Below are 24,652 nucleotides of genomic sequence, written 5' to 3'. Positions count from 1 at the left end.
ATATCAATGTTCAATACACACAATAGGTTGATCAGTAGCCAGTTAGCTAGCTGCTACAGTCCAATATCAATGTTCAATACACACAGTAGGACTGTTGACCAATATGAATGTTCATAATGAGGGAGAAATAAAGGTGGGCTCTCCTGTCAACATGGGACTCCTGCTGCAGGTAGCCTAGCAGTTAATGGTGTTGGGCCAGTAACTGAAAGATCCCTGGTTTGAATCCTAGAGAGGACTAGGTGAAAAATCTGTCAATGTGCCCTTGAGGGCAGCAGGAGCCTCTCAATTAGTCTCTTCTGAGGGAATGTGTTGTGTTGTGTTGTGCAATTGAAGTCCAGAAACAAAGGGAGAAGGTGATAAGAGGAGAGCACATAGATGCAAGAAGGAATAGAACGTGTCTGTAATGAAAGTGAACTGTGTTTATGCATGATCAGGGGCGTATTCATTCAGCCGATTCTGTTGACAAACGTTTCTTAAACAGAACACAACCAGGATAAACATACGTGAATTTGTCCAATAGAACCTCTATTTCAGCTAGATGCAGGCGAGAGTGTGCAAGGCGATATTGAATGTGTCACTGTCTGTCACCTCAAAATTTTCTCTCGACCTGTGTGAACCTACATTCTAAACTTTCATTCATAAGCTAGGTTGCTAGGTGTAGGCATAGGCTAGGTAGTATCATGTTGTAGCCTAAACCTACCACTGTTACATTGAACAGGGTGAACGGAATATGAATGACAGTCGTCCAACATGCTGTAGTAGAAATAAGGCCATGCCCATGAAAAAACAAATCGTCCTCCCTCATCTTAAACGGCACTGACCACCACTGTTTGGATGGTGGACCATTCTTGGTACACATGGGAACTGTTGAGCTGAAAAACCCAGCAGCGTTGCAGTTCTTGACACAAACCGAGGCGCCTGGCACCTACTACCATACCCCGTTCAAAGTAACTTAAATATTTTGTCTTCCCTATTTACCCTCTGAATGGCACACATGCACAGTCTCATGTCTCACGGCTTAAAAATCCTTATTTAACCTGACTCCCCCCTTCATCTACACTGACTGAGGTGGATTTAAGTAGTGACATCAATAAGGGATCATAGCTTTAGCCTGGATTCACCTAGTCTTTCTAAGTCATGGAAGGAGCAGGTGTTCTTAATGTTTTGTCTACCCAGTGTAAAGCACTACAGATAATCAAGTGCTATTTGCATGTGATGCATTTGTTCTGTTGTTTACAGGATGATTTGTATCTTATAGAGCGTGGCTTTAAGGGAAAAGTATGGTCACATCTAATAAAAACGAATGTGAAAAATGAACAGAGAAAATGTATATTAACACACTACCTATTCATAGAAGTATTTATTCATCATCCACATATTCATATTAAGATCTACGTCTGTGTACAGGAACGTATCATTTGTAAGAAGCAAGAGAAAATGTATCAGTTTATTGTTAAATTACGTTCTTTCTAATACAACGTGTCGTAACTATTGTTTCCAAACTGCATTACCCACTCCAATCAGCAGATGGCGATGGACGTCTTTCAGGTGATGCTTCTTGTGTGACGTATAATGGACTGGACGGGACACTTCTTCAGGAACAACAAAACGGCTTCTCTTTCAACCACCTCGGTAGCTTGCTAGCCAATATAAAACCGATATATTGCCGCTTTACACCGTGTTTGTGTACATTAGCTAATCTCAGTGTTTTAAACGCATTTCTGTTGACTTATCATCTGATGACTTTTAACCTAATGTTCTTGTTAAATTTGAAAACGTGTTAAAGATTGATACTGAGGTTAGCACTAGGCTAGTCGCTAATGCTAACTAGCTAACATCCCTGACCATGAGTTCACTAAACTACTCCTCCCCTGCTAAAGAAGAGGTGGTCTGCTGGACGGAAAAAGAAGCTCTGGGACTGAACATTGTCGTGGAAGATGAGGGTGTTACAGTGAAAGAAGAGGAGTGTGTTACAGTGAAAGAAGAGGAGGGTGTTACAGTGAAAGAAGAGGAGGCTGTTACAGTGAAAGAAGAGGAGGCTGTTATAGTGAAAGAAGAGGAGGGTGTTACAGTGAAAGAAGAGGAGGCTGTTACAGTGAAAGAAGAGGAGGCTGTTATAGTGAAAGAAGAGGAGGCTGTTACAGTGAAAGAAAAGGAGTGTGTTACAGTGAAAGAAGAGGAGGCTGTTATAGTGAAAGAAGAGGAGGGTGTTACAGTGAAAGAAGAGGAGTGTGTTACAGTGAAAGAAGAGGAGGCTGTTACAGTGAAAGAAGAGGAGGGTGTTACAGTGAAAGAAGAGGAGGGTGTTACAGTGAAAGAAGAGGAGTGTGTTACAGTGAAAGAAGAGGAGTGTGTTACAGTGAAAGAAGAGGAGGCTGTTATAGTGAAAGAAGAGGAGGCTGTTATAGTGAAAGAAGAGGCTGTTATAGTGAAAGAAGCGGAGGCTGTTACAGTGAAAGAAGAGGAGGCTGTTACAGTGAAAGAAGAGGAGGCTGTTACAGTGAAAGAAGAGGAGGCTGTTATAGTGAAAGAAGAGGCTGTTATAGTGAAAGAAGAGGAGGCTGTTACAGTGAAAGAAGAGGAGGCTGTTACAGTGAAAGAAGAGGAGGCTGTTACAGTGAAAGAAGAGGAGGCTGTTACAGTGAAAGACGAGATAGAACCTTTTAGAGAGGAAGAGGATGCTATCTCAGTAAAGGTGAAGGAGGAAGACGTTTTGGGAGTGAAAGAGGAGGATACAGAATATCAGATTAACACTAGTGAGTACTGTCTTAAACAGGGGCACAAACTATGCCGTTGTTTAACTAATGTGGGGTTTTTAAGGGGCATTCTACTGAAGTTCTACACTTTAATAAGTTTCGTACTCTATAAATTGTTAAATGTAAAATCTGCATTTGGTACATATATTTTGGGGACTTAGATTTAGATGTATTGAATTCTCCATGTGGTCTACATTAAAGTGCACCTCATCTAATATAAAATTGAATTAAAATTCAATATTGGTGCAAATTTTCTACTTAAAAGATCAATGGGACGCAAAAGCCAACCAATTTGTGGAACAAACCTTTTACATTTGCATCACAAACAATATTTTCGGAAATCATGATGAAAGTGGCCATTTTAGGTCCTTTTAGACATATTAATGCCTCTTGTAAGACCCTATGATTGCAATAGAAGATCATAAGTTTACAATCGGTTTCATGTTCTCGTCCACACAGGAGAGAGACATGACTATCCTGGATCCTCTGGGGAGCCTCAACAATATCCTGATGCTGACGAGGCAGAGAAGAGTCTCTCCAGATCAGAACACCAGATGGTACAGCTTGGTCTGGTCTAGCATACAGCTTGGTCTGGTCTAGCATACAGCTTGCTCTATCGAGGGCTGGGCTGGGTTTCTGTAAAACACTTTATGACAACAGTGATATCAGCATCCATAAAGATATGTGTCTGTGTCCCCTCTTTATGGTTACCAGGACAACGCTAGCCCCTCCTCCCTCCCGGAGTCCCCGTGTCGAGCCTCTCCCGGTAGCAACTTACTGCTGGGTATGAAGAGGTTGTCTGTGCTGCTGGTGGACTGCAGGAAAACAACGGGGCTGAGTGGAACTGTGAGAGGAGGAGAAGAGAAGAAAGGATCAGATTTGACTCACCGAAGTAAGTGCTGTAGTTAAGTTTGTACAAATATAATAGATCTGCCCACTGGTATCTGTTACCAGGACAACCAGCAGAGTTCTGTTTGTTGACAGGAAGATAGACTGGTATCTGTTACCAGGACAACCAGCAGAGTTCTGTTAGTTGACAGGAAGATAGACTGGTGGATATGGATGTTATGAATATCATAACACTGAAAAAGGATTCTGCCAATGAAAAGAGAGAAACCAATAGACCATATAAAAAGTTAGCTTTAGACGGAAAGTCTCAAGATGATCTGATGTAAGGTGCAAATTTTACAAAACTTGTCCTAACAACATTATGGATGTGACATTGCCTGTCCCAGTGAACCCCCCCCCCATCATTACAAGACTTTTGAAGCGGCAGACAAAACTCCAGACACTTCAATGTGTTCTGCATTGCTTCATTAACGTCTGATCTACAGAACGTGTTAAACATGCAAATGTATAGTTGTAGTCGGACGTTTACATACACCTTAGCCAACTACATTTATACTCAGTTTCACAATTCCTGACATTTAATCATAGTAAAATTTCCCTGTTTTAGGTTAGTTCACCATTTTATTTTTAAGAATGTGAAATGTCAGAATAATAGTAGAGAGATTTATTTCAGCTTTTATTTCTTTCATCACATTCCCAGTGGGTCAGAAGTTTACATACACTCAATTCGTATTTGGTAGCATTGCCTTTAAATGATTTAACTTGGGTCAAACGTTTCATCTCTAGGAGACCGAACGCGTCTCCTTCCTGAGCGGTATGAAGGCTGCGTGGTGCCATGGTGTTTATACTTGCGTACTATTGTTTGTACAGATAAACGTGGTACCTTCAGGCATTTGGAAATTGCTCCCAAGGATAAACCAGACTTGTAGAGGTCTACATTTTATTTTCTGATGTCTTGGCTGATTTATTTTGATTTTCCCATAATGTCAAGCAAAGAGGCACTGAGTTTGAAGGTAGGCCTTTGAAATACATCCACAGGTACACCTCCAATTGGCTCAATTGATGTCAAAAACGTTTCAAGCTGTGGAGTGAGTTTACGGCACGTTCTCACCTCCGTTACACATGTTCAGGTTGACTTTCCCATGGAATCGACCATATACACTACCAGTCAACTACTCATTCAAGGGTTTTTCTTTATTTTTACTATTTTCTACATTGTAGAATAATAGTGAAGATATCAAATCTATGAAATAACACTTATGGAATCATAGAGTAACCTAAAAAGTGTTCAACATTAGGCCACACCTGTCAGGTAAATGGATTATCTTGGCAAAGGAGAAATTTGAACTAACAGGGATATAAACACATTTTGCACCGAATTTGAGAGAAATAAGCTTTAGTGCGTATGGAAGAATTCTGGGATATTTCAGCTCATGAAACATGGGACCAACACTTTACATATTTATATTTTTTGTAACATCTACCCCAAATATTTCACATTCTTTTTTACTTTTCCCAAAATATCATGAAATGAATGATAGTCCAAATGTGTGAACGTCTAAATTAGAAATTGGTTTAAACAGCAATGTGTCGAACCCTTTCAACAACGGGGAGATGTTACTGATGTGCTTTGTGTCTTCAACGTAAAAACTCGTTTTGGACTTCCACTTTAAATGACTTATTAAATGTTTAAGGAAGTGTGTAGGTCACATTCTGTATCATACAGCTATGAAGGTTATATATTTACAACCACCTGCTTGATAGGAATCCAGCGATGTCTGTGTCTTGAGTGTCATAGGACTGTCTAGTGTTTTGTGTTCTGACTAGTAAAACAGAAATACAAATAAGTCTTGTAAACAGTAATTACCAGGATGCTCTACAACATTTGTTTTAAAATCACACAAAAATGGTTTTAAATTATGAAATGTTTGAAAGCTGGCCTCAGGTTAATGAGGGATCTGATTTGGTTTAAAGTTCATAGCAAGGCAGTTTTATCATGTGGAGATTTCATTCTGCTCTGTCTTAAAAATAAACTCTGTCTTTGGCAGGAGGAAAACCAAACTTGGACGAACCAAAGACGTCCAAACCAGCAAGTCAACACCTCTGCTCCCAGATTGGAAAGAGTTTTACCAAGTCAGGAAGCCTGAAAATACATGAGGGAATACACACAGGGCAGAAGCCCTTCCTTTGCTCCCAGTGTGGGAAGAGTTTTAAGCGGTTAGACACCCTCAAAGCTCATGAGCGTATACACACAGTGGAGAAGCCTTTCCATTGCTCCCAATGTGGGAAGAGTTTTAAGCGGTTACTCACCCTCAAAGCTCATGAGCGTATACACACAGGGGAGAAGCCTTTCCATTGCTCCCAGTGTGGGAAGAGTTTTAAGCGGTTAGACACTCTCAAAGCTCATGAGCGTATACACACAGGGGAGAAACCTTACAAATGCTCAGACTGTGGGAAGATGTATTACTCATCACACTCACTTAAAAGTCACGTGAGAATTCACACAGGGGAGAAGCCTTACCTCTGCTCCCTATGTGGAAAGAGTTTTAGTCACTTTGGAAACATGAAATCTCATGAGCGAATACACACAGGGGAGAAGCCTTACCACTGCTCCCAGTGTGGAAAGAGTTTTAACTATTCAGGAAACCTAAAAGAGCACACGAGACTGCACACAGGGGAGAAGCCTTACAAATGCTCAGACTGTGGGAAGACCTATTACTCTTCACAGTCACTTAAAATTCATGTGAGAATCCACACAGGGGAGAAGCCTTACCACTGCCCCCAGTGTGGAAATAGTTTTAGTCACTTAGGAACCCTGAAAGTTCATCAGCGACTACACACAGGGGAGAAGCCTTACCACTGCTCCCAGTGTGGAAAGCGTTTTAACCATTCGGGAAAGCTGAAAAAACATGTGAGAATTCACACAGGAGAGAATAATTACTTCTCCTTGACTTCTTAAAATGCATCAGAGAACATACACAGTGCTCCCATTGTCTTTAATTGTTGACTGAGAATGTATTTTCTTGTTTATACCATATGAATTTAAATTGTACAATGCAAATATATTTATGTGTTTTTGTTAGAAAACATGAATTGAATATGGAGTACAGTGGTTCATCCTTTAAAAGTTGCAGCGTACTGCAGCACAGCTTGCATGGTGCCACAGAATTCTATGGCATGTTATTTACGTGTCACCCACTGTCACCAATAATGCTAGTAAGTGCTAGTTTGACCACCAGAGGGCATCTTTGAGAAGCATTTGATTGCCTTCAATAGTGGCTGTACTAGAGCATTTAAAACTTGTTTTTGTAAGAACAATGTAAATGGGACTGATATCAAGAAATGTTTCTTTATTAATTTGATTAACCTGAACCCAGTTTCGCTAGCGGAACCCCTCGCCAACAGCCAATGAAATTTCAGCCAAATAAAAATCAACAGAAATCTCATAAATAAAATTTCTCAAACATACAAGTGTTAGGCATCATTTTAAAGATATAATTCTCGTTAATCCAGCCACAGTGTCTGATTTCAAAAATGCTTTACAGCGAAAGCTCCACAAACGATTATGTTAGGTCACCACCAACTAACAGAAAAACCCAGCCATTTTTCCAGCCAAAGAGAGGAGCCACAAAATGCACAAATAGAGATAAAAATGAATCACTAACCTTTGATGATTTTCATCAGATGACAATCATAGGACTTTATGTTACACAATATATGTATGTTTTGTTTGATAAAGTTCATATTTATAAAAAAAATCTCATTTTACATTGGCGCGTTACGGTCAGTAGTTCCAACATGCGGTGATTGTGCAGAGAGACACATGAATTCACAGAAATACTCATTATAAATGTTGATGAAAATACAAGTGTTATGCATGGAACTTTAGATACACTTCTTAATGCAACCGCTGTGTCAGATTTCAAAAAAACTTTACGGAAAAAGCATAATCTGAGAACGGCGCTCAGAGCCCAAACCAGCCAGAGAAATATCTGCCATGTTGGGTAGTCAACATTAGTCATAAATAGCATTATAAATATTCACTTACCTTTGATGATCAGTTCCACAATAAATGCTTGTTTTGTTTGTTAATGTCCATCATTTATGTCCAAATAGCTTCTTTTCTTGGGGCGTTTGGTAAACAAATCCAGTCGGACGAAAAGTTAAAAAAGTTATATTACAGGTCGAAGAAACTTGTCAAACTAAGTACAGAATCAATCTTTAGGATGTTTTTATCATAAATGTTCAATAATGTTCCAACTGGAGAATTCCATTGTCTGTAGAAAAGCAATGTAACGAGAGATACCTCTCATGTGAAATGCGCGTGACTGAGAACGAGGCTGCTGCCAGACCCCTTAGTCAAACAGCTCTCATCCGGCTTCACATGAGAAGCCTGAAACAACATTCTAAAGGCGGTTGACATCTAGTGGAAGCCTTAGGAAGTGCAAAATAACCCATAGTCCGTACAAACATGTCAAACGATGTATAGAATCAATCTTTAGGATGTTTTTAACATAAATCTTCAATAAAGTTTCAACCGGAGAATTCCATTGTCTGTAGAAAAGCAATGGAAAGCAAGCTAACTTTGTCATGAACGCGCGTGGTCAGCTCGTGGGACTCAGGCAGACCTCTGACTCATTCCCCTCTCATTCAGCCCCACTTCACAGTAGAAGCATCAAACAAGGTTCTAGAGACGGTTGACATCTAGTGGAAGCCTTAGGAAGTGCAACATGACCAATATCCCACTGTATTCGATAAGGGTGAGTTCAAAAACTACACACCTCAGATTTCCCACTTCCTGTTTGGATTTTCTCTCAGGTTTTTGCCTGCCATATGAGTTCTGTTATACTCACCGACATCATTCAAACAGTTTTAGAAACTTCAGAGTGTTTTCTATCCAATACTAATAATAATATGCATATATTAGCATCTGGGACTGAGTAGGAGGCAGTTCACTCTGGGCACTCTATTCACTCTATTAATCCAAAAATGAAAATGCTGCCCCCTATCCCAAGAAGTTCATATTATGGTGTTTAAATTACAAAGAAAACTAAAAACCCTCTGGGTTTCCGTAAGGATGGAAAATATGGCCCTGTACAACGTGACGGTCTGGAGTAGGCTACAGTACTGGGCTATTTAGCTAAAGAATCCCCGTGTCGTGCTGGCACACCGGAGAACGAGGTTCAATTCCCAGACGTGGAGGAAGGAGTAGGCTGTTCTTGTAAATAAGAATTTGTTCTTAACTGACTTGCCTAGTTAAATAAAGGTTACACTAAGAACATAACATTTCTACACCATAATTGTATAATTGTAGTCTAACCAATACCCAAACGGAGAAAACAATCTAATTCATTTATCAAGACCAGTCCCCATGCTTGTCTCAGAGCAGCGCGAAACAGTGCTAAAATAGTTGGAGGCTTTTGCTTCAAATCCTATTGGTTCTAATCCTATTGCTTCTAGCTTCAATATGCTCTTTAAATAAATAAGACCTACACCACTTTAAACAGCACATTACTCAACACTAGTGAGACTCATGTCAGTAAATTGAAAAATATGACCTGACTCTCCGCCAATAATTACATATAGAGGATTCTAAATTAAAACCAAAAGCCGCCGCATTGGTCTCCCAGTGACGGCCGGCGCGGGTATCGAACCTGCATCAGAGAGGTGTTGGTGAAGGTATATTGTCCTGATAATAGCACATAATGGGCTATTAAAATACTGTCCAGCTCAGGATAACCAAAATATTTCTTTATTAAAGACTATCAGAAAGAATGTTGATACTTATTTATTTTGATCCAAAGCCATGGATGAGTGAGTCACTCAGCTATATGTAGGTGCCCGGCTACATGACTGTGCCATCAACTTGATAGGATATAACGATATTTTGGAGGTTATTTTGTTTTCAAAAAACGAAAGTGACCGATTGTAATCTGAATAAAGGCCAAAACATGTATTTCTGTTTTTAGAGGGAGAGAAACGCTGGGCCAGTTGTGCTCCGCCCTGTGGGACTCCCAATCACAGTCAGATGTGATACATAACAATACTTTTTGCTGTATTATTTGTTTGGTCTTTTCTGGTGGATTAAACTGAAATTTCAACCAATCACGGCCGGTTGTGATACAGCCAACCTAACTAAGAAATACATTTGAAGATAGAAGTCTCCCCCTATCCTCCTCCTAGGCAAGTCTATTGTCCAGCTTCTTGCTAATAGCCATAATGGCGCTGTACGACATGACCGTGTGTGTTTTGAAAGAGGGTTTTCCATTTAGCAACAATTTGTTTACCTTCATTAGACAACTTTGTTCCAATATTTCTGTCATTCAGTGATATTTATTCCCATAGTAGTTCGTTATGGATCCATAACTAAATAAACATATGCATTTTGAAAGAGGATTTGTATCATTGTTAAAGAAAGCATAAAGATGTTGACGAATATATACTGTACTGCTGTTTTGAGTTAGAAATGTAACACTTAAGAATCGAATACATTGCAGGTAGGGGGATGTTCACACCTACAGTAGCCGGGATATAAAGAGTCTATTGTCCTGCTAATCGGGCTACAAGTGTTTGAAAACCTGTTTTGAAAATGCCACCACTACTGTAATTTTCATTTTTTATTTTACCTTTATTTAACTAGGCAAGTCAGTTAAGAACAAATTCTTATTTTCAATGACGGCCTAGGAACTGTCTGTTCAGGGGCAGAACGACAGATTTGTACCTTGTCAGCTCGGGGGTTTGAACTTGCAACCTTCCAGTTACTAGTCCAACGCTCTAACCTAGGCTACCCTGCCGCTCCAGCATCTTGTTTACATTCTTTATTTTAACCACGTCACAAATCATTTGTATCTACCTTTCCAATTGCTTTTAGAGTTTGGGATTTACAAATGTGCACTTTTCATATAATTTTTTGTTAAATCCAGTTTGAATTTAAGTATAACTTTTGACTGACGCCTTTAATGAGAGGTCTACTGCTTTAATATTGAATAATATCTGCCCTCCGAATTAATATCTAAGGGGCATTTTTCACACCATTATTAGTTACATTGTTTTAGTTTGAACGTGCAGACAGGCTCTAAGAACAGCGGGAGCGTTTCCCTAGTCAGCGCCATTATGAATGCAATGCCCCTTAAAGTGTTGCTCTGTGCTACCCAGTGGAGTGGGGTGGGGTGTGGTGGGGGTCCAACCCCCTTCCTCCTTCTCCCTTTCCCATACGGTGTTACAGTGAAAGACGAGAAAGAACCTTTCAGAATGGAAGAGGTGGCTGTTATCGTGAAAGAACCTTTTAGAGAGGAAGAGGATGCTGTCTCAATAAAAGTGAAGGAGGAAGACGTTTTGGGAGTGCAAGAGGAGGATACAGAATATCAGATTAACACCAGTGAGTACTGTCTTAAACAAGGGCACAAACTGTTGTTGAACTAATGTGGGGTTTTAAAGGGGCATTCTACTGAAGTTCTACACTTGAATATGTTGTTCAGTACTGTATAAATTGTTTAATTGTCAATCTGTCGTTGGTACATACATTATATTTTTTGGATGCCTACAAATCTGGATCCCTACAAATCAGCAGGACCAGACAATCTGGACCCTGTCTTTCTAAATATTATCTGCCGAGTGTTCCAATCCCTATTACCAGCCTGTTCAACCTCTCTTTCGTATCGTCTGAGATCCCCAAAGATTTGAAAGCTGCTGCGGTCAACCCCCTCTTCAAAGGGGGAGACACTCTAGACCAGGGGTGTCAAAGTCAAATGGACGGAGGGCCAAATAAAAAAATCAGCTACAAGACGAGGGCCGGACTGTTCGAATGTTCATTGAAAATTTTTTAAATGACGCATATAGTCTAGTGAACCTAATTGAACCTACTGAAAACCTAACAAATATATTACAATATGATCAGATAAATAAAGCAATATTTTCTTATGGCTCTGTCAGTAATCTTTAATTTTCAACAGACACAAAAGACAAATTTCCTTTATATAAATATCCCCATAACATGAACATTAAATGAAAGAAACCGGTATTCAAGGCACCATCAGTAGACTATATTTTCTATTTTAGCAAAAGTGGGCTAAATTTACTTCAAAGAAAAAACAATAATAGCAATTTTCTATCATCCACTCAACTGAAATATTTTTAAAATATAATTGGATTGAAATACAAAAAAATAAAGTGCAAAAATCTATTAATCAAAAACAACACTTTGTTTAAGGAGAAGTAACATGCAGTGAAAACAAATATTAAATTTTAACTTTTAAACTTGAACTGAGTAAAAACTCTAAATATGTGATTGCACAGTAATGTTCACTTGTTTGAGGTTGAGGGTGATACTTGGTGGTGTCCCATCTTTTCCACAAGTTCATCAATGTTCGGGGTAAGGCTCTGAGCTGAAGAAATCCTCAGAATTGAGTGGAGGTGTTCAGCAGTAAGTCGACTTCTGTGTGATGTTTTGTTCAGGTTCATCAAAGAAAACAGTTGTTCACACAGGTATGTGCTGCCAAACATAGACAACGTTTGAGCAGCCTGGATGCGCAGCTGGGGCATTGTGCCGGGGAGGAAACGGGCGAACTCCGCAGCACCCACTGCCGCATATTTTGCCCTCAGTGCATCATTGCATTGGAGGTCAATCAACTCCATTTGGAGGTTTGGTGGTGAGCTTTCCACGTCAACAGCAAATGGGTTACCGAGCAGTTCCAACCTGCTTTTTTGTGCTTCAAAGTCAGCAAATCGGCGTCGAAAGTCAGCGGCAAGCATACCTATTTTATCAGCCAACTGTGTGCTCGGGAACGCACTGGTAGAGAGCTTCTCTTTCATGGTCTGGCAGCTGGGAAAGTGGCTCAAATTTTCTTTCCGCATCTGCGTCTCCCACAGAGTCAGTTTGGTTTTAAATGCCTTCACTGTACTGTACATATCAGAGATGACACGATCCCGACCCTGCAGCTGCAAGTTTATTGCATTCAGATGACTCGTAATGTCACACAGAAAAGCCATTTCACACAGAAACATTTCGTCTCGGAGTTGTGTTGTGTCTTTCCCTTTGCTGTCCAAGAACAGACAAATCTCCTCACGAAGCTCGAAACATCTTTGAAGCACCTTTCCCTGGCTTAGCCATCGCACCTCTGTGTGATAAGGCAAATCACCATGCTCCGTTTCTAACTCCGTCAGAAATGCCTTGAACTGGCGGTGATTCAAACCTTTGGCTCTGATAAAGTTAACTGTGCGCGTGATGATGCTCATTACATGCTCCATTTTCAAGGCTTTACCGCACAACGCTTCCTGGTGTATGATACAATGATAAGCTGTCAGCTCACCTGTCGCGTTTTCCTCTTGCATCTTTTCCCGTATCTTCGCCACCAGTCCGCTCCTGTGTCCACACATCGCAGGTGCTCCGTCGGTTGTCAAACCCACGAGTTTTTCCCAAGGCAGCTCCATCTCATTTACACATCTTGACACCTCTTCATACAAATCATGCCCCGTAGTTGTGCCATGCATAGGACGTAAAGCCAAAAACTCCTCTGTCACGCTTAGGTTGGAGTCCACTCCGCGGATGAAAATTGACAACTGGGCAATGTCAGAAATGTCGGTGCTCTCATCCACAGCCAAGGAATATGCAATAAAATCTTTTCCCTTTTTCACAAGCTGCTCTTTTAGATTGATGGACAACTGGTCTACTCTCTCGGCAATGGTGTTTCTGCTCAGACTCACATTTAAAAAGAGTTGCCTTTTTTCTGGGCAAACTTCGTCACAAACTTTAATCATGCAGTTTTTGATGAAATCCCCCTCCGTAAATGGCCGGGCTGATTTAGCGATCTCTTCTGCCAAAATAAAACTGGCCTTGACAGCAGCCTGGCCTTGTGATTTGGCTTTTTTGAACAGAGCCTGTCGAGATTTGAGGCCTCGTTTTAATTCCTCTGCCTTTTGTAGCCTTTGTTCCATGTCCATATTCTTGTTTTTGTCCGCGTGTTTCGTTTCATAATGTCGTCTCAGATTATACTCTTTCAGTACCGCCACACTTTCTCCACACAGAAGACACACAGGTTTTCCAGCTACCTTCGTGAACATATACTCCGACTCCCACCTTGTTTGAAACCCCCGGTTCTCAGTATCCACCTTCCGTTTTGCCATTTTTGATGGGTATCTGAAAGTTAATTTTACTGTGATGCTGACGACTGCTGTGCCAATAAATATTGAAATGAAGCAGCCTACTGCTCGGTGCGTCACCTTTGCATTGTGGGAAATGTAGTATTGGTGCGTGTAAAAGATCTGCGGGCTGCCGGCTTGCTGCGGGCCGGTTCTAATAATAAATCAAGATCATCCCAGGGGCCGTAAAAAACCTTCTTGCGGGCCGGATGTGGCCCGCGGGCCTTGACTCTGACATATAGACCCAAACTGTTATAGACCTATATCCATCCTGCCCAACATTTCTAAAATCTTCAAAAGCCAAGTTAACAAACGATCACCGACCAGTTCGAATCCCATCGTACCTTCTCCACTATGCAATCTGGTTTCCGAGCTGGTCATGGGTGCACCTCAGCCACGCTCCAGGTCCTAAACGATATAATATCCGCCATCGATAAAAGACAGTACTGTGCAGCCGTCTTCATCGACCTGGCCAAGGCTTCGACTCTGTCAATCACCGCATTTTTATCGGCAGACTCAATAGCCTTGGCTTCTCAAATGACTTCCTCGCCTGGTTCACCAACTGCTTCTCAGATAGAGTTCAGTGTGTCAAATCGGAGGGCCTGTTGTCCGGACCTTTGGCAGTCTCTATGGGGGTGCCACAGGGTTCAATTCTCGGGACGACTCTTTTCTCTGTATATATCAATGTCGCCCTATTGCTGCTGGTGACTCTCTGATCCCCCTCTACTCTGACGACACCATTCTGTATACATCTGGCCCTTCTTTGGACACTGTGTTAACAAATCTCCAAACGAGCTTCAATGCCATACAACACTCCTTCCGTGGCCTCCAACTGCTTTTAAATGCTAGTAAAACTAAGTGCATGCTCTTCAACCGATTGCTGCCCGCACCCGCCTGCCAGACTAGCATCACTACTCTGGGCGGTTCTGACCTAGAATATGTGGACAACTACAAATACCTAGGTGTTTGGTTAGACTGTAAACTCTCCTTCCAGACTCACATTAAGCATCTCCAATCCAAAATTACATCTAGAATCGGCTTCCGATTTCGCAAGAAAGCCTCCTTCACTCATGCTGCCAAACATACGCTCGTAAAACTGACTATCCTACCGGTCTTTGACTTTGGCAATGTCATTTACAAAATAGCCTCCAACACCCTACTAAGCAACCTGGATGTTGTCTATCACAGTGCCATCCGTTTTGTCACCAAAGCCCCATATACTACCCTACATATTTGTCGCCAAACCCACTGGCTCCAGGTCATCTATAAGCCTTTGCTAGGTAAAGCCCAGCCTTATCTCAGCTCACTGGTCACCAAAGCAACACCCACCCATAGCACACGCTCCAGCAGGTATATTTCACTGGTCATTCCCAAAGCCAACACTTCCTTTGGCTGCCTTTCCTTCCAGTTCTCTACTGCCAATTTGTTTATGTGTAACTCTGTGTTGTTGTTTTTGTCGCACTGCTTTGCTTTATCTTGGCCAGGTCGCAGTTGTAAATGAAAACTTGTTCTCAATTAGTCTTCCTGGTTAAATATAGTTAGTTAGTTCCTGGTTAAATATAGTTAGTTAGTTCCTGGTTAAATATAGTTAGTTAGTTCCTGGTTAAAAAAAGGTTAAATAAATGCAAATAAAAAAATACCTTCATGAGGTTCTATAGCAGCAAGGATCTGACACCTCCAGAGGGCTTGATGGCTCAATCCACCAGAGGTCTGGCTACAACATATACATTGTTTAAAGGCATCTCTGTTCAAGAGATCTGTAATGATGCATGTTGTGGTGATGAACCTTCATGAGGTTCTATAGTAGCAAGGATCTGACACCTCCAGAGGGCTTGATGGCTCAATCCACCAGAGGTCTGGCTACAACATATACATTGTTTAAAGGCATCTCTGTTCAAGAGATCTGTAATGATGCATGTTGTGGTGATGAACCTTCATGAGGTTCTATAGCAGCAAGGATCTGACACCTCCAGAGGGCTTGATGGCTCAATCCACCAGAGGTCTGGCTACAACATATACATTGTTTAAAGGCGTCTCTGTTCAAGAGATCTGTAATGATGCTTGTTGTGGTGATGAACCTTCATGAGGTTCTATAGTAGCAAGGATCTGACACCTCCAGAGGGCTTGATGGCTCAATCCACCAGAGGTCTGGCTACAACATATACATTGTTTAAAGGCGTCTCTGTTCAAGAGATCTGTAATGATGCATGTTGTGGTGATGAACCTTCATGAGGTTCTATAGTAGCAAGGATCTGACACCTCCAGAGGGCTTGATGGCTCAATCCACCAGAGGTCTGGCTACAACATATACATTGTTTAAAGGCATCTCTGTTCAAGAGATCTGTAATGATGCATGTTGTGGTGATATACCTAGACAGGTATTACCAGTACAGAGTCAATGTGGAGGCTGTATACAGGTATTACCAGTACAGAGTCAATGTGGAGGCCATATACAGGAGGTACCGGTACAGAGTCAATGTGGAGGCTGTAGACAGGTATTACCAGTACAGAGTCAATGTGGAGGCCATATACAGGAGGTACCGGTACAGAGTCAATGTGGAGGCTGTAGACAGGTATTACCAGTACAGAGTCAATGTGGAGGCCATATACAGGAGGTACCGGTACAGAGTCAATGTGGAGGCTATATACAGGTATTACCGGTACAGAGTCAATGTGGAGGCTGTATACAGGTATTACCGGTACAGAGTCAATGTGGAGGCTATATACAGGTATTACCGGTACAGAGTCAATGTGGAGGCTAAATACAGGAGGTACCAGTACAGAGTCAATGTGGAGGCTAAATACAGGTATTACCAGTACAGAGTCAATGTGGAGGCCATTTACAGGAGGTACCAGTACAGAGTCAATGTGGAGGCTGTAGACAGGTATTACCGGTACAGAGTCAATGTGGAGGTTGTATACAGGTATTACCGGTACAGAGTCAATGTGGAGGCTATATACAGGTATTACCGGTACAGAGTCAATGTGGAGGCCATATACAGGTATTACCGGTACAGAGTCAATGTGGAGGCCATATACAGGTATTACTGGTACAGAGTCAATGTGGAGGCTATATACAGGAGGTACCAGTACAGAGTCAATGTGGAGGCCATATACAGGAGGTACCAGTACAGAGTCAATGTGGAGGCTGTAGACAGGTATTACCGGTACAGAGTCAATGTGGAGGCTATATACAGGAGGTACCGGAACAGAGTCAATGTAGAGGGTATATACAGGAGGTACCGGAACAGAGTCAATGTGGAGGCTATATACAGGTATTACCGGTACAGAGTCAATGTGGAGGGTATATACAGGAGGTACCGGAACAGAGTCAATGTAGAGGGTATATACAGGAGGTACCGGAACAGAGTCAATGTGGAGGGTATATACAGGAGGTACCGGAACAGAGTCAATGTGGAGGGTATATACAGGAGGTACTGGAACAGAGTCAATGTGGAGGGTATATACAGGAGGTACCGGAACAGAGTCAATGTGGAGGGTATATACAGGAGGTACTGGAACAGAGTCAATGTGGAGGGTATATACAGGAGGTACCGGAACAGAGTCAATGTGGAGGGTATATACAGGAGGTACCGGAACAGAGTCAATGTGGAGGGTATATACAGGAGGTACTGGAACAGAGTCAATGTGGAGGGTATATACAGGAGGTACTGGAACAGAGTCAATGTGGAGGCTATATACAGGAGGTACCGGAACAGAGTCAATGTGGAGGGTATATACAGGAGGTACCGGAACAGAGTCAATGTGGAGGGTATATACAGGAGGTACCGGAACAGAGTCAATGTGGAGGGTATATACAGGAGGTACCGGTACAGAGTCAATGTGCGGGGACACAGGTAAGTCGAGGAAAAATACTACTCCTATTACAGATCCAAGTGGTAAAGATTCATATGACATCCATTGTTGAAGGACTGTAGCATCTAATGATGAAACATGTAGCATCTCCACAGAGGAGCTCTGTCATGATTGTAGCAGGTTTACTAACAAGTTACTTATATTAGCTGTGTTGACTTTAGCTAATATGGTGACAACGATGTAGGCTGTGTGTAGCAGATATGAAATGGTTTGGTTTGGAAAGGTTTTAACTCCTGGTCACCTACAGCTGATGTGTTGTGCATTGACGTCCACAAGCGAAGGGAAAAGGTGAGCGAATTGATGTGAGAGGAAATACAACGTGGCAGTTGTGAAAGTGAACTGTGTTTACGCATCATCAGGGGTGAATTCATTTAGCCGATTCTGTTGCATGTGATGCATTTGCTCTATTGTTTACAGTATGATTTGTATTGTATAGAGCGTGGCTTTAAGGGAAAAGTATGGTCACATCTAATAAAAACGAATGTGAAAAATGAACAGAGTATTAACACAAATGTGTTTTAACACACTACCTATTCGTAGAAGTATTTATTCATCATCCACATATTCATTTTAAGCTTCTACGTCTGTGTACAGGAAAGTATTATTTGTAAAACATAAGAGAAAATATATCTGCTTATTGTTAAATTATTATGACGTTCTTTCCATCACAAAAAGTGTAGTACCTATTGTTTCCAAACTGCGTTACCCACTCCAGTCAGCTGATGGCGATGGGCGTCTTTCAGGTGATGCTTCTTGCGTGACGTGTAATGGACTGGACGGGACGCTTCTTCAGGAACAACAAGGCGCCAACTCTTTCAACCACCTCGGGTAGCCTGCTAGACAACGTAAAACTGAAAGATTGATTCTTTAGACCATGTTATTGTACATTAGCTAATCTCAGTGTTTTAGACAAATTTCGGTTGACGTATCTACTGGTGAACTTTAACCTAATGTGCTTGTTCAATTTGCAAACTTGTTAAAGATTGATACTGAGGTTAGCACTAGGCTAGTCGCTAATGCTAGCTAGCTAGCTAACATCCCTGACCATGAGCTCACTGAACTACTCCTCCCTTGCTAATGAAGAGGTCTGTTTTACGGAGAAATAATCTTTCAGAATGAAAAAGGAGGAAGAGGAGGCTGTTATAGTGAAAGAAGAGAACGAACCCTTTAGAGAGGAAGAGGATGCTATCTTAATAAACGTGAAGGAGGAAGACGTTTTGAGAGTGAAAAAGGAGGAGACAGAAGATCCGATTGACACCAGTGAGTACTGTCTTAAAAACAGGGACAAACTATGCAGTTGTTGAACTAATGTGGGGTTTTTAATGGGCATTCTTACTGTAGGAATTGTTAAATGGTCGATCTGCCATTGGTTCATATACTTTTGGGACTTTTCAATTAGATGTATTGAATTCTCCACGTGGTTGACATTAAAGTTCCCCTCATCTAGTATAACAGTCTTAAAATTCAATATTGCTGCGTATGTTCTACTTAAAATATAAAAAAGGCACCCATTTTGTGGAACAACCCTTTTACATTTGCATCACAAATATTTTTTTAGGAAATCAAGATGAAAGTGGCCATTTTAGGCTCTTTTTAGACATATTCATGCCTCTTGTAAGACTCTGTGATTGCAATAGAAGATCATAAGTTTACCATCTGTTTGATGTTCTCATTCACACAGGAGAGAGACATGACTATGGTGGATCCTCTGGGGAGCCTCAACAACATCCTGATGCTGACAAGGCAGAGAAGAGTCTCTCCAGATCAGAACACCAGATGGTACAGCTTGGTCTGGTCTAGCATACAGCTTGCTTTATCGGCTTGGGCTGGGTTTCTGTAGAGCACTTTATGACAACAGTGACATCACCATCCATAATGATGTGTATCTGTGTCCCCTCTTTATGGTTACTAGGACAACGCTAGCCCTTCCAGCCTCCCGGAGTCCATGTGTCGTGCCTCTCCCGGTCGCACCTTACTGCTGGGTATGAAGAGGTTGTCTGTGCTGCTGGTGGACTTCAGGAAAACAACGGGGCTGAGTGGAACTGTGAGAGGAGGAGAAGAGATGAAAGGATCAGATTTGACTCATCAAAGTAAGTGCTGTAGTTTAGTTTGAACAAATACAATAGATCTGCCCACCGGTATCTGTTACCAGGACAACCAGTGGAGTTCTGTTAGTTGACAGGAAGATAGACTGGTGGATATGGATGTTATGAATATCATAACACTGAAAAATTATTCTGCCAATGAAAAGAGAGAAACCAATAGACCATATGAAACCTTGATGAAAGTTAGCTTTAGAGAGAAAATTTCAAGATGATCCAATGGAAGGGGCTTGTTTTACAAAAACTTATCCTTAAAACATGGATATTACATTGCCTGTCCCAGTCAACCCCCCTATCTTTATAAGACTGTTGAACAGGCAAACTAAACTCTAGACACTGTTAATTAATTAACTAATACTGAGGAAAGCTGTGATCAGGTTTATAGGGAAGGACATTCAATAAACACAGCACTTAAAAATGACTGATTGGCTGAGAGAAATTGATGACGATAAAAATATTGTTTGGGCTGTTTTGTTAGACTTCAGTGCGGCTTTTGACATTATCGATCGTAGTCTGCTGCTGAAAAAACGTATGGCCTTACACCCCCTGCTATATTGTGGATGAAGAGTTTTTCTTTTAAAATGTGACCTTTATTTAACTAGGCAAGTCGGTTAAGAACAAATTCTTATTTTCAATGACGACCTAGGACTGCCTTGTTCAGGGGCAGAACGACAGAGTTTTACCTTGTCAACTCAGGGATTCGATCCAGCAATCTCTCGGTTACTAGCCTACCGCTCTAACCACTAGGCTACCTGCCGCCCCAGAGCTACCTGTCTAACAGAACACAGAGAATGTTATTTAATGGAAGCCTGTACAACAAAATCAAGGTAGAATCAGGAATTCCCAGGGCAGCTGTTTGGCACCTACCTTTTTCAATCTTTACCAACGACATGCCAACGACATTTGAGTAAAGCCAGTGTGTGTCTGTATGCGGATGACTCAACACCGTACACGTCAGCTACCACGGAAACTGAAATGACTGCAACACTTACAAAGAGCTGCAGTGAGTTTCAGAATGGGTGTCAAGGAATAATAATAATATTTCAGATTACCTTAAGTTACATGGCCTACTATGCTAATTCTGTAGCGGTATTGTTAGAGGGGGGTAAAGATAAAGTTTTGTTGGTGCGCCAGGCAGGTATTAACCCTAGTTATTAAAGTTAGTTGAATAGAATCCCTGTAGTGCTGTCCTGAAACAGCTGCAAAACGTGACTAGTCACTTTTATTTTCCCCGGCACAAGGTGCACCTGTGTAATAATCAAGCTGGTCAATCAGCTTCTTGATATGCCACACCTGTCAGGTGGATGGATTATCTTGGCAGAGAATACATGTTAACTAACTAATGTTAACTAACAGGGATGTAAAAGATTATTGTAGTTTCTATCAGTTTTAGGAACATCTTTCCAAATATTTCACTTTATTTTTTACTTTACCCAAAATATCACATCAGCGATAGTCAAAATGTTGAAAACCTGTGAACGTCTAAATAATAAATTGGGCCACTAAAACAGCAGGTGTCGAACCCTTTCAACAACGGGGAGATTTTACTGATGTGCTTTGTGTCTTCAACTTAAAAACAAGTTTTGGACTTCCACTTAAAATTACTTATTTACTTATTTGATGTTTAAGGAAGTGTGTACAGTCGTGGCCAAAAGTTTTGAGAATGACACAAATGTTAATTTTCACCAAATCTGCTGCCTCAGTTTGTATGATGGCAATTTGCATATACTCCAGAATGTTATGAAGAGTGTTCAGATGAGTTGCAATTAATTGCAAAGTCCCTATTTTCTATGCAAATTAACTGAATCTCCCCCAAAACTGGAAGCTTCAAAAGGAGGGTGGTGCTTGGAATCATTGTTCTTCAAATGTCACCCACGGTTACCTGCAAGGAAACACGTGCCGTCCTCATTGCTTTGCACAAAAAGGGCTTCACAGGCAAGGATATAGCTGCCAGTAAGATTGCACCAAAATCAACCATTTATCGGATCATCAAGAACTTCAAGGAGAGCGGTTCAATTGTTGTGAAGAAGGCTTGTTGATTCAGCTGCGGGATCGGGGCACCAACAGTACAGAGCTTGCTCAGGAATGGCAGCAGGCAGGTGTGAGTGCATCTGCACGCACAGTGAAGCGAAGACTTTTGGTGTCAAGAAGGACAGCAAAGAAACCACTTCTCTCCAGGAAAAACATCAGGGACATACTGATATTCTGCAAAAGTTACAGGGATTGGTGAGACTGCTGAGGACTGGGGTAAAGTCATTTTCTCTGATGAATCCCCTTTCCGAATGTTTGGGGCATCCGGAAAAAAGCTTGTCCGGAGAAGGCAAGGTGAGCGCTACCATCAGTCCTGTGTCATGCCAACAGTAAAGCATCCTGAGACCATTCATGTGTGAGTTGCTTCTCAGCCAAGGGTGTGGGCTCACTCACAATGTTGCCTAAGAACACAGCCATGAATAAAGAATGGTACCAACATTCATGTGTGAGTTGCTTCTCAGCCAAGGGTGTGGGTTCACTCACAATGTTGCCTAAGAACACAGCCATGAATAAAGAATGGTACCAACACATCCTCCTAGTGCAACTTCTCCCAACCATCCAGGAACAGTTCGGTGACGAACAATGCCTTTTCCAGCATGATGGAGCACCTTGCCATAAGGCAAAAGTGATAACTAAGTGGCTCGGGTAACAAAACATCAGTATTTTGGGTCCATGGCCAGGAAACTCCCCAGACCTTAATCCCATTGAGAACTTGTGGTCAATCATCAAGAGGCGGGTGGACAAACATGAAAAAAACACAATTCTGACAAAATCCAAGCATTGATTATGCAAGAATGGGCTGCCGTTAGTCAGGATGTGGCCCAGAAGTTAATTGACAGCATGCCAGGGCAGATTGCAGAGGTCTTGAAAAAGAAGGGTCAACACTGCAAATATATACACTGCATCAACTTAATGTCATTGTAAATAAAAACCTTTGACACTTATGAAATGCTTGTAATCATACTTCAGCATTCCATAGTAACATCTGACAAAAATATCTAAAGACACTGAAGCAGCAAACTTTGTGGAAATTCATATTTTTCATTCTCAAAACTTTTGACCACGACTGTAGGTCGCATTCTGTATCATACAGCTATGAAAGTTATATATTTAGAACTACCTGCTCGATTGGAATCCAGTGACGTCTGTGTCTTGAGTGTCCTAGAACTGTTTAGTTTTTTGTGTTCTGACGAAAATAGAATGAATAAATAAGTAGTGTAAACATTGTCAGTAATTACCAGGAAACTTTACAACATTTGTTTTAAAATCACACTGAGATTGTTAAAACGGGCCTTAGGTTATTGAGGGATCTGATTAGGATTTACCCTCGTAGCAAGGCCGTTTTATCATGTGGAGGTTTCATTCGGGTCTCTATTTAAAAAAAACACTGTCTTTGGCAGGAGAAAGACCAGATTCAGAGGAACCAGAGCCAGGGACGTCCAAACCAGCAAGACGACACCAGTGTTCCCACTGTGGAAAGGGTTGTAACCACTTATGTGAGCTGAAACAACATGAGAGAATACACACTGGGGAGAAGCCTTACCACTGCTCCCAGTGTGGAAAGAGTTTTAACCAGAAAGGAAACCTGAAAACTCATGAGAGAATACACACAAGGGGGAAGCCTTACCGCTGCATGCAGTGTGGAAAGAGTTTTAACGATTTGGGGAAGCTGGAACGGCACGAGAGAATACACAGAGGGGAGAAGCCTTACCACTGCTCCCAGTGTGGAAAGCGTTTTAACGATTTGGGGAAGCTGGAACGGCACGAGAGAATACACAGAGGGGAGAAGCCTTACCACTGCTCCCAGTGTGGAAAGGGTTGTAACAATTTGGGGACGCTGAAACGACACGAGAGAATACACACAGGGGAGAAGCCTTACCACTGCTCCCACTGTGGAAAGCGTTTTAACGATTTGTGGAAGGTGAAACGACATGAGAGAATACACACAGGGGAGAAGCCTTACCACTGCTCCCACTGTGGAAAGTGTTTCAACCAGTCAGGGGAGCTGAAACGACATGAGAGAATACACACAGGGGAGAAGCCTATGCACACAGGGGAGAAGCCTTACCACTGCTCCCACTGTGGAAAGTGTTTCGTCCAGTCAGGGGAGCTGAAACGACATGAGAGAATACACACAGGGGAGAAGCCTTACCACTGCTCGCAATGTGAAAAGATGTATAGGCAGAAAGGACACCTAAAAGCTCATGAGAAAATTCATACTGGGGAGAAGCCTTACCAATGCTCCCAGTGTGGAAAGTGTTTCACCTGGGCAGGGTATCTGAAAAAACACGAAAGAATACACACAGGGGAAAAGCCTTACCCCTGCTCCCAGTGTGGCAAGTGTTTCAATGAGACAGGGGATCTGAAAAAACACGAAAGAATACACACAGGGGAGAAGCCTTACCCCTGCTCCCAGTGTGGCAAGTGTTTTAACCAGTTAGGGGCCCTGAAACAGCACAAGAGAATACACACAGGGGAGAAGCTTTACCACTGCTCCCAGTGTGGCAAGTGTTTTAACCAGTTAGGGACCCTGAAACAGCACAAGATCATACACACAGGGGAGATGCATTACCACTCCTCCCAGGGCGCAAAGCATTTGCCCATTTAGGAAGCCTGAAAGAACATGAGACACAGAGGAGAAGGCTTTACAGAAGGTTAGATTTTGGGAAAACATATTACTCATAACAATCACTTAAACGTCATTAGAGAATCTACACAGGAGAGAGAAATTACTTCTCTTAGCATGTATATTGATATTTCACATCTCATTGACTCACAACTCATCAGAGAACATACACAGTGCTCCCATTGTCTTATATTGTTGACTGATAATGTGTTGACCTGTTTTTACCATATGAAATTGCTTCTTCCAATTATTGATAAACATGTACCTGTTAAGAA

At 41.7% G+C, this 24,652-nt stretch overlaps 1 pseudogene; it reads left to right on the top strand.

Annotated features, from left to right (window-relative positions):
* Positions 1–1,755: 1,755 nt before the first annotated feature.
* Positions 1,756–24,359, top strand: LOC139424190 (zinc finger protein 585A-like; annotated as a pseudogene).
* Positions 24,360–24,652: the final 293 nt, after the last annotated feature.

Source organism: Oncorhynchus clarkii, chromosome 13, assembly GCF_045791955.1.
Source record: "Oncorhynchus clarkii lewisi isolate Uvic-CL-2024 chromosome 13, UVic_Ocla_1.0, whole genome shotgun sequence".
Taxonomy (NCBI): Eukaryota; Metazoa; Chordata; class Actinopteri; order Salmoniformes; family Salmonidae; genus Oncorhynchus; species Oncorhynchus clarkii.
The sequence above is the reverse complement of the archived record's forward strand: the minus strand, read 5'-3'. Positions and strand labels throughout refer to the sequence as shown.